The following is a 10,062-nucleotide window of genomic DNA, read 5'->3' on the forward strand; positions in this document are numbered from 1 at the left end:
GCCATCTGTTCGAAGCCAAGTTTCTGTGATGCACAACAAGTCGATGTTCATTTCTTCAATTACATCTCTTACAATGTTTGTTTTGTTGCAGCACAACTGGGTGGAAATACAGCCAATTCTTAAGTTGGAAACAGATATGTTGAAACACATTACGAGTGTCTATCTGTATTAAGTTTTTCTTGTTCACAGTAGTCACAGTTCTATTCTTAGAAACAGTGTCTCGAGGAATCCCCTGACACACCATCATTTTTCTCTGTTTCCTTGTCCCACCTCTTGTACCCCTCTTGTCACTCTTCACTACCTTTGATTGACAAACACAGCTGTTTATAGCTCCTAACTGGGTCAAAGTAGTTAGCACATTTGATGGTACACTCAGACTTGGATTGTTTAAGTTTAACAGCTGATCTTTTGTGTACTCAGTCGTTTTCCCTGTTTGAATCTGTGCACAAGGGTTTCCATGTGTCCTCGCTTGTCCGACACAGTTCTGAAAGCTCGAGGTGTCTGACTGGGCCCCCGCAGTGTGTTTAACACAAATCTCTTGGTTGTTGACATAAGATGACACAGGGATATGGTGGTATAATCTAGAGTTCACAACAAAACTGTAAACATGGCCAAAATAATGCAATAGGGCCAGGGTAAGGATTAAAAGTTCCATGGCTAATATTAGTCTAGATCTCGTCTTTATTTCCAACATTTTTACACCACTAGATGAAGCAAATCAAGGGCTTTCACATGATAGGCCTACTAAATTCCTAGAAAACACATGTCATAATCCTGAGAAATGACGAAAAAATGCAGAGCTGTTTCAGCAGCCTGTTAGGCGCTTGAACACAACACACACAATCTTTTTTCTAGCTAGCCAGATGTATTGTTGTGCTTCCACATGGAGGTGTGTGGACACAGTTCTACGCTTAACTGTATCGAAGTATTCGTAGTCCGGGTCCCCTAAAAGCCTTTCTCTGGTATGTTTGTCAGAAGGCACATATCGAGCAGCTTTTGAACTGATACTGGTATTTGTCCACCATAGACACCACCTGTCAAAAAGTCAGAAAGTTGCCTTTCCAACGCTTCCAGAGCTTTCGAACAGGTCATCTTGAAAGTTGATGATGTCAAGTTCTTCTGGCACAACTCAGAGGTAAAGAATGACAGTACAGCTTGTAAGGTTTCCTCAAAGTCCTTCCTAAACACTAGCATTTCTTGGCTCAGACAATCAATTACAAAGTCTTCTGCAGACCAGCTCTTCAAAGCTTCACTTGTGAGTTTCACATGTTTCGGAAACTGTCCTTAAGAGGTCTTGCTATTCATCAATTTCCGACAGGGAGTAGTCAGATGAGTGGAGAAAAGGGCGATGCCTGCAACAATAGATAGCCTGCAACAATAGACAGAATTTTCTCATCTTTGAGGTCACAGCAAACACTCTGGAGTTTGAGGTTTGAATGGGACACACAGTCTTGTAAGAAACGCAAGCAAGAGATCCATGTGGTGTAAAATGGCAATGGCATTTTCAAACAGGTTGTTAAACCTGTTGCTCCTGTCGATTGTGAATTTGGAAGGAAACATATTGATATATCACAGTGGGCAAGCCATTCCTCCTTGCACTCATTTTTCTCGTCACCCCTGTAGCCAAACACATCTGAAGCAGTTCATATAAATCTGCAGGCAGCAACTTCAGTACTACTACTAGAGAACTGGTTGAGGGCACCACTCTTGTCTCTGCCTAATTTAACCTTCAGGAAACTCTCCTGAATCTTTCCCGACTTTTTAACTGCACCTGTTAGTGCAATTATAAAGTGTGCATTGCAATGCAAAAATTATTTATATGGCTGCGTCAGAACCTAACCAGTCTTTCTTGAATTCTAACATTTTCTTATTGAAAAAATCATTCACTTTTTTGTCTTTAGTAGACTCTTAAATTTTGAAATGATCTGGGTTGCCACATGTTCTACAAAATAATCTAAGCTTGGCTGTTCCATATAACATCTCTTTGCAAACTCTCAGAAATCTGCTACCAGATGTAAGTCTTTATTTGATTATATGACAGCACTTTCCTTTTTCCAACGTCTGAATAGGTGCAGAAAACCATTTTTTAACATACCCCCACCTTTTTTTAGATGGTGTTAAATGGATTCTGCTCATCAAATCAAGAATTATGCTTTTTAAATTGTCAAAATCGAACAAGAAACAAATTTGTTATGGACTTCTTAAGTTAATTGGACTTGGAGATTTCGCGAACGTATGAGGCGACGCACACAAATCAAAGTTCAAAGATCAATTTCTTTAACAAGAATCATTAAATAGAGTACACAAATCCATTTCATTGGACAGAAGTACATAAATATTGCATTCCTTTAATAACAGGCTGTTTAAATCATAACTTTCTGACATACACTGCTTGAAAACTCAGAAAAATTACTTTACATGCGCAAAATTCAAATATATCAGAAACTTTCAACAAAGAATAGCTCCCAATAAAAATGACAAAAAAATTAAATATTGCAAAAATGACAAAGTTTTAAAACATTTAACTCTCATTTTTCTTCTTCCCCATCAAACTCTGGCCATTTTTCTACCTCCTGCTCATTAAATTCTGAACTAGACTCTTTTCTTTGTCTTTTCTCTCTCCTAACTCTGGGTGGTTCATCGCAGTCTATTCCTAGAGGGTTGCAGACTTGCATGGAGAGCTCTCAAGTTGCAAGTGAGGCGGAGTTCTTTTGCATTCATACAAAATTTTCGAAAGCGTATCTGAGCTTTTAGATATTTCTAATAATATTCGTGCTTTAGGTCCTCTCATGAGTTTATCTAAATCGTCTTTAGTTTGACATAAAGCACCCTGAGCAAGGATATCCGTCAAAAGTGTCGCTTGCTTTCCCTTCTCCTGCATTTCTTTCTGTCATATCTTCTGTTCATTCTCACTGATCTTCCATTTGACTTGCTCTCTCACCTCCATGATTATTTTCTTATGTTTCACTTTAAGCACTTTCCCATGTTTTCGACCTGAGGCCATGGTCTGTTTGAGGGCTTGTGGTGATTTGTTGTCCAAAAATTTTGATGTTTCGTTCCTCTTCCTCATGCTCAAGGTGCTCCTCAGGTGAGTTATGGCTGTTCCTCTTTTTGTCATGTCATAGTCCAAGTCACTGAACAATCTCTCTCCTGTGAGATTGGCAGTGGACATGTGTTTAACAATTCCTGAATGTCTGCTGGGATCTCATCACCAAATACACCTCCAGCCTCCAGGAAGAAAGTCTGCCAGCTGCCTCTGCAAGACTGTGGTGCATTGCCTTGAAATTTCTTTGAACACCTCTGATGTCAAGTCTTTGTTGCAGTTCTGAAACAGAAATGTTTCCAACAAAGATTTCTTGTCTGCCCATGACATTGACCAGATATTCTTGAAAATTATATTCCTCACCTCTTCATCCGTCTGGTTGCACTGGGCAAAACTAGCTCTGCACTCACACCTGGCTTTGATTGTCTTTTGAGGCTTTTCCTTCCATGAGTAGGCCTATGTCTTTCCGGACTATGAATATTTCCTTTCAACATAGGTCTCACCTTTCATTGTTCTCGCTTGATTTACAGAAATTTTTCTAATTATCCTTTCCAAGTAGCTTCTTTTTCCTGGTCCCATGAACTGCATGCATTCTATCCATGTCTGTAAGTGTACAATCATATTTACGTGCTGCCTTCCTGATCCATACCAGCAGCTGTAGTGTAGCTGTTTGGCGCTTTGCTGTCACATGCAGGAGACCTGAGTTCGATTCCCGATTTGGGAGAAAATTTTTATCGAGTATCTCAGTCTTCCTGTTGGGATGTTGTATCCCTCTCAGCCTGGGTTGACCCAAATTGCGCCGTTGGGGGGTGTAAAAACACCTACATTGAAAAAAAAATTGTGTAAATCATCTCCTTCAAAATGTTAGAAGCATACATCTCATGAAGATTCATCACAATTACTGGAGGTCCCCTGCGGTGTACTCGATTCTCCATGATCGTCTTTCATAGTATTTTCAGCAGTTCTGTTGTATTGCTGATTTTTCCCCTGTGTGCACTGCAAAATCCTCCATGCTCGTATGTGAAGATCCATCTCTGTACGAAGGAAAATAGTAATACATTTGATACAAACGATCTAAAAAAATATCACTGCTCATTCTTAACCCTTTTATAAATTGGTGATACTGTTAGCATATACATCTTCAATTTCCCCATACTAATACTGGTACTTATGAAAATTTACAAACTTTTGAGAAGTTGGCAAGGTTTTATTTTCTAACCATACAGAGAGTAAAACTAAAAAATCCGAATGGGATCCAAAATAACATGAGGTGAATAAAAAAAAACACGAATACAATATGGTTGGTTCTTTGAGAAAAAGTAGCAGATTGATGTGGGTTTGAAAACATTTCTGCAATATAATGTCTTTTCATTATATCTCTTGCACAGCGGTGAAATAAGACGTTTGTCAAAATAAAAAGTGCGCATTCACTTACTTTACAAGCTTCGCATTCCAAATAGGTCACATAGCTGTGCTGGTAATGCGAAAAGCACACATGCCTAAATGCTTTGCAGTCTAAGAATTAAGATAAACCTGCAAGCTAAGATGCGCATTTTATATACAAACATTTTCACTAGACTGCAAGGACTTCATTTTCGACCCTCGGGGTTTCATTGGTACTCATAATTCGATACTTTGTATAAGCTTTCTTCATTCGAGAAAAATAAAAATGTTTTGTTCCAGAATCCAGTCCCTGCATGGTTAGCATTGCGCCCCATAGCATTGTATGTGTGTAGGTAGGCTACTACATAAATCTTTGTAAAATTTATGAATGTGTTTACTTGATATGAAGTTTATGTTTCAGTACCGTACTTGTTTGTTTTACTTTTGCAAGATGATATTCCTGTGTTACAATTTCACAGCTCTAAATGAAAAGGTTACATATTATTTATTTGTATTGCATCCAGCTTTTGAGGGGGTCTTTTCCCGTTACGAATAAGCGTTTTGCCAGGAGTAGGCTGTGAGTGTGATTCTTGATCAAAATAAGTAAGGAAAAGGGAGTTGGGGCGGAGGGGGTGGTGGTGGGAGGGGTGCAAAGTCAGATGTGTAAAACATCTTTGGTAGAGAAAAACTGATGTCTCCTGCCGGCCATTTTCGGCAATGCTCACCGAGATCTATGGAAATGGCTCTTAAAAGTTTCTCTCACACTATAACAATTAATACTTTGCTCTAAATGCTCAATGTTTGGGGAAGGGGGGGGGGGGTTACAACATTGTTGAACTGCCAAAATCAAAATCTTACTTTGATTTAAGGACTTGCAACAATTTGATATGTTCTCTCAGTATCTATTATGTTCTCTCAGTATCGTTTGTTCATGCTGTTCAGTTCTGTAAGAATTTATGACTGTGAATTCATTAATGTGTGCGAGGGTGTCTGGGTAAGCTTTGTGGGATTGTCTTTACTCAAGGATGTACTGGAGAGAGAGAGAGAGACAGAGTGAGACTAGTGAGAAAGAGAAAGAGGATTACTATAGGAGCTGTGTGCTTCATATGTTCTTTGTAATATTGTACAGCGCATTGAGCACTTCTTTGTGGAAATGTGCTATATAAATGCAATTTATTATTTATTATTATTATTAAAATCGACATTGCTTTATCTGTTACTGTTACACCTCTCAGTCCATTTTCATGATACAACAATTTTGTTCTAGACCAGTGGTATGGTCAACATGTCTGTCCAAGTTTTGGTGTTATATGTAATACAGTGGAGTCAGCTTAAGCGGAAACCTGCAGGACCGTCGGATTTTCTTTGGTTTAGCTGTGTTTTGGGCTTCAAAGAGATTGTTCAAATAAAAAGAAGAAAATCGAGGATTTTCTTTTCCTTGGATTTACTGCTGTTTTTTTCGGATTAACTGTGTTTGGTTTAAGTGGACTCCACTGTATGTAATGTAAGGTTCTCTTCTTGTTTCCAAGTTGTTTTTTGTCCTGGCGTTTGGATTCCTGTCAAGCTGTTGTGACTTTATGAATGCAATAAATTGATTTATTATAATGCCGAGTACATATGCCTCTTTTTGCTCTGTTTTCTCGTTCCAATGAAGGCTAGGTACTTTTTGGGCAAAGGTAAAACAGAGTTAACTCAACAAAGTACCTTGAAACATGTGTCATGCTCCTGTCGTATTATAAGAATGAGGCTCAATCTAATTGTTGTCGCGGGTGGTTGGCGGGTGCTCTGGTGTGGTTTGCTACTTTCCCATCAAACACCTGTCGTCCTTATCTCCCCTCCTTTTTTTTTGTGTACGTTACTCTCTTGTAACACGTAATCTATTCTTCGGCACTTAAATGACCTTATTGTGTTGCAAGTTCCATAAAACTCTTACTAAAACTAAAACTAGATCTAATTGTTGTCTTGGGCTGTCAGGTCGGTCTCAGCACTTTGCTCTCTGTTACTAAAGTGGGTGGTGAGAGGATGCCCAAGAGAAGGCCTACTGCCTGTCTGGTCTGCATCTTAGGACAGGATGGAGGTCCTCAAAACCTACGTCAATGATTTTTTTAAAAGCAGAGATTCAGAGCAGGAATTTTAACCTGAGCTGCTCAAACGGAAGTAGAATTTTTGTTTATGTGGGACAGCCGAAAGTGAACAAGCTATGAGGAGTATCATTCAGAGAAAGGAAGGAGGAGAGATAAGGACAATAGATGTTTGATGGGAAAGAAGGAGTACAAATCACAAACTGTTCAGTCAACGACTTGCAAGCATTTTGTGGCGCCAATATATTGACTCAAAGCAAATACGTTTTACAGAAAGCTCAGTGTATTAAGGACAAAACCAACAAAATATACACATGAAATGGTATTAAAAAGTGTTCACAATAGGCAAGAATCTCTTCATAATTAAAAGACAAGGTTCATCTCTTTAAAACAATGATGCCCATTCAGAACCAACCCTCAATGGATTTTGCAGTATTCTCCCAATTCAACCTCATACATTGTACATGATGCACTACGAGGAATAAAGAAAGGAACAGGAAAATGCTGAGAAAAACATGAACGAATCTTTTTTTAAATGTTTTAAGAAAAATTGGCACAAGTAGGCTACAGGTACAAGTTGTACACCTTACTCGTCAACACAATGGTAGGAAAAAAATCTGACACCAAAACTTTCTGGCACGTCTTCACAACAGTTTTTAACTCATCAAACAAACGCTTGTCGAGTCATTCTTGTCTCACAATCACACACACAACAACATACCATGTCAAACATTTACACCACACCCCTTAAGAAAAAACAAAAGTGTACAACAAACCCGCAAGAAGTCAACGTACAACAATCCACAATTTCCCCCTCACTCCACAAAACACGTTCCTCACTCTCATTATTAGCTACAGTCACCAGGTCGCTCAAAAATAGACTTCTTAACATGCACCATTGAGTAGCAGTCCATGCACATAACTATACCATTTTAGTGGTAATTTTATTAAAACACTGCACAGCAGTGGGGCTCACTCAGTGAGTCAGTAACTTAACCTGGAAGTCAGGAGTTTGATCCCCACCAGCATTGTTTTGTTTTTTTCTCATGCTTTCTACACCCCTGATCCAAGGGTAGGTAGGGTGGCGAGCCTCGTCTTCTTGATTAAGGGTGAAAAATTTTAGTGGTCCCATATAAAAGTTTTGCTTTTTAAAGATAACTTGGCAATTCTAAAATTGAAAGGAGTTGGCTCTTCCCACCACCATCCGGGTAAATTTCAAAATTAGTTCTTTCCCGAAAACTGAACCCACTCCAGTTAGTATAAATGAGTGCCTTACATTAGCCATGGATGTAAAGTTAACTGCACTATGAGGTGAAGATTCTTACAGTCAGTCACTCCCTGAGCTCTAGCGGGGGTATGAAAAGAAAGCCGCAAGTCATGACCCAGAGTCTGCACAACAAATGTCAGTTCATGCACTCAGGAGTTAAAGAAGGATGCTACAACTACAATAGCATTAAAATGACAAATACATTTCATTTTCACAGATGCCATTTTTCTGCTTGCGTAACCATCAGGACAGCAAAGCACAATCATAGTTCCTCATGGCAAACTATGCAATCTCTGCAAACTATGCACCCATCCCTTTTTGTCAAACCAAATTTCAATATCTATGAACTAAGCTTTAACATGTATTACCCCTATCTACATCCCTTCTCACACAATTCACATTCAAATTGGAATGTTTGAGGTTTTATAAACTCTAGAGAAGAAAAAAAAAGAATGAAAACAAAGCCAGATGACAATTTTCAGCCACACTCTAGAGTATTGTGCGTGCATTCAGACAGTAGACTAACGATACCGAAGTACAGTACATGATGTGAAAAAGCTGCTTTCATGGAAAGCGACAACAAACATTTTGAGAAGAAAAAGTAAAGTTCCTTCAGTGCCGTGTGAGTCACAAAGAGACAGAGTGTCCACAGTGTATAGTGGAACAAGTGGTACTCCGGGGGGCATAGTGTCTTTATAGGGGAACCATCAGGTATCTGTTGCAGCCTGGAATCAAACCCACAACCTTTTAACCAGAAGTCCAACACCCTTAATCTTAGCCATCTATGACAGAAGAAAGAGAAAACAACATTCAAAAGTGAGAAAAGTAATAAAACATTTAAGCGACCATGTTTCCTCCAGAAAATAACTTTATAGAGTTAATGTATGAAAATTTTACTCTAGGATGAAGCAGAGAGCTACAGAAAAGAACATAAAAGAGGCGGCAACTCTTTTCTTATCGTTTGTTCAGATGCTAGGCCTTGTGTAGTAGGCCTACATGTGTATTTCTAGTCATCAATAACATGTGCAGAGCTGCCAACCCTTCCAAACAGAAAAATAGGAAACATTTTCAACCTCAGACTCAGACAGATGCCTTTGGCTACACAATGAGGTTCGAGGGAGGCTGTAGCTGTTTACTTGATTGTTTTCCACGCTACTACTCAGTCTAAGAATAAAAGCAGATAGCAAAACATGGAACTGTTTTATCATCATAGCTGCACATTATAAAGATGATCTGATAATTAAAACGGGACATTTCCATTAAATTAGGGACAGTTGACAGTGTCCCATTTCCTCCCCCCTCCCATGAAAAAAAGACACTCTGATTATGCACGGCAAGTGGGAAAGAAAACTCAACGGGGTTTTTTTGCCCATTGAAAGCATGTTGTATGACATTTCATGACAGCAGTAGGCTACTGCAAGCTTTAAAAAAACGGAAAGAGGGAGGTCAGTCAGGAGAAATGATAAAGAGGCCCAAAATTCTTTCATGTTAACCATATCTGCTTGAACTGATCAGGGTAAGAGCAATTGTAATGCATTGGAAAAGAGGAAAAACTTAAAATTTTACAATCATTATTAACAAGAATTTCATGAAACAAAGTCTCCCGTATATATCATAATATATGATAAAAATGAACATCATATAACATTCCATGACTTGAAAACAATTGCACCCATGTCAACACATGAAAGTAACCCAAATTTCATGTGCTACAGCTAAAATATGATGCTGCATGACAGAGATTATACTGACATTCTGAACTGCCAGTAATTAAAATAAATCCTCAAGAAAACAAAATCCTCATTCAAGTACCCCTTTTTACAAATGATACATAAGGTGAGACAGTAGGTTGAATAGCAAGATGTTACTTATTTATTCATGACCTGCTGACCTGACAGAATCTTGTACCACATGATAAGACATTCAAACACGACACCAGGACATAAAGGCAATTAATTAATTTTTTTAAAATCAGCTGTGCACTGGCTTCTGTTGTATTTTACTTCTTAATAATAGTATGAATTTTAAAAACCTCAACATTTCTGGCATTTTTATCATGTGATACCACCATAGTCCTCACATCAATCACTTGAGCATACATGTTACATTGTCATAATGCTAATAGGCTATTTTGGTGTAAGTTGATTTCTGTACTTTTCATCCCATAAAAAAAAATGAAAACAGCTTTTCAGCACAAACCAAAGCTGTTACTTTTTATTAAAAACTAATATTTAGAGTATGAAATATCCTGCAGTATTTAAAGAATCCTTATACCACAAGCACTGGAA

This window comes from Aplysia californica, unplaced genomic scaffold (genome assembly GCF_000002075.1).
Source record: "Aplysia californica isolate F4 #8 unplaced genomic scaffold, AplCal3.0 scaffold00145, whole genome shotgun sequence".
NCBI lineage: Eukaryota > Metazoa > Mollusca > Gastropoda > Aplysiida > Aplysiidae > Aplysia > Aplysia californica.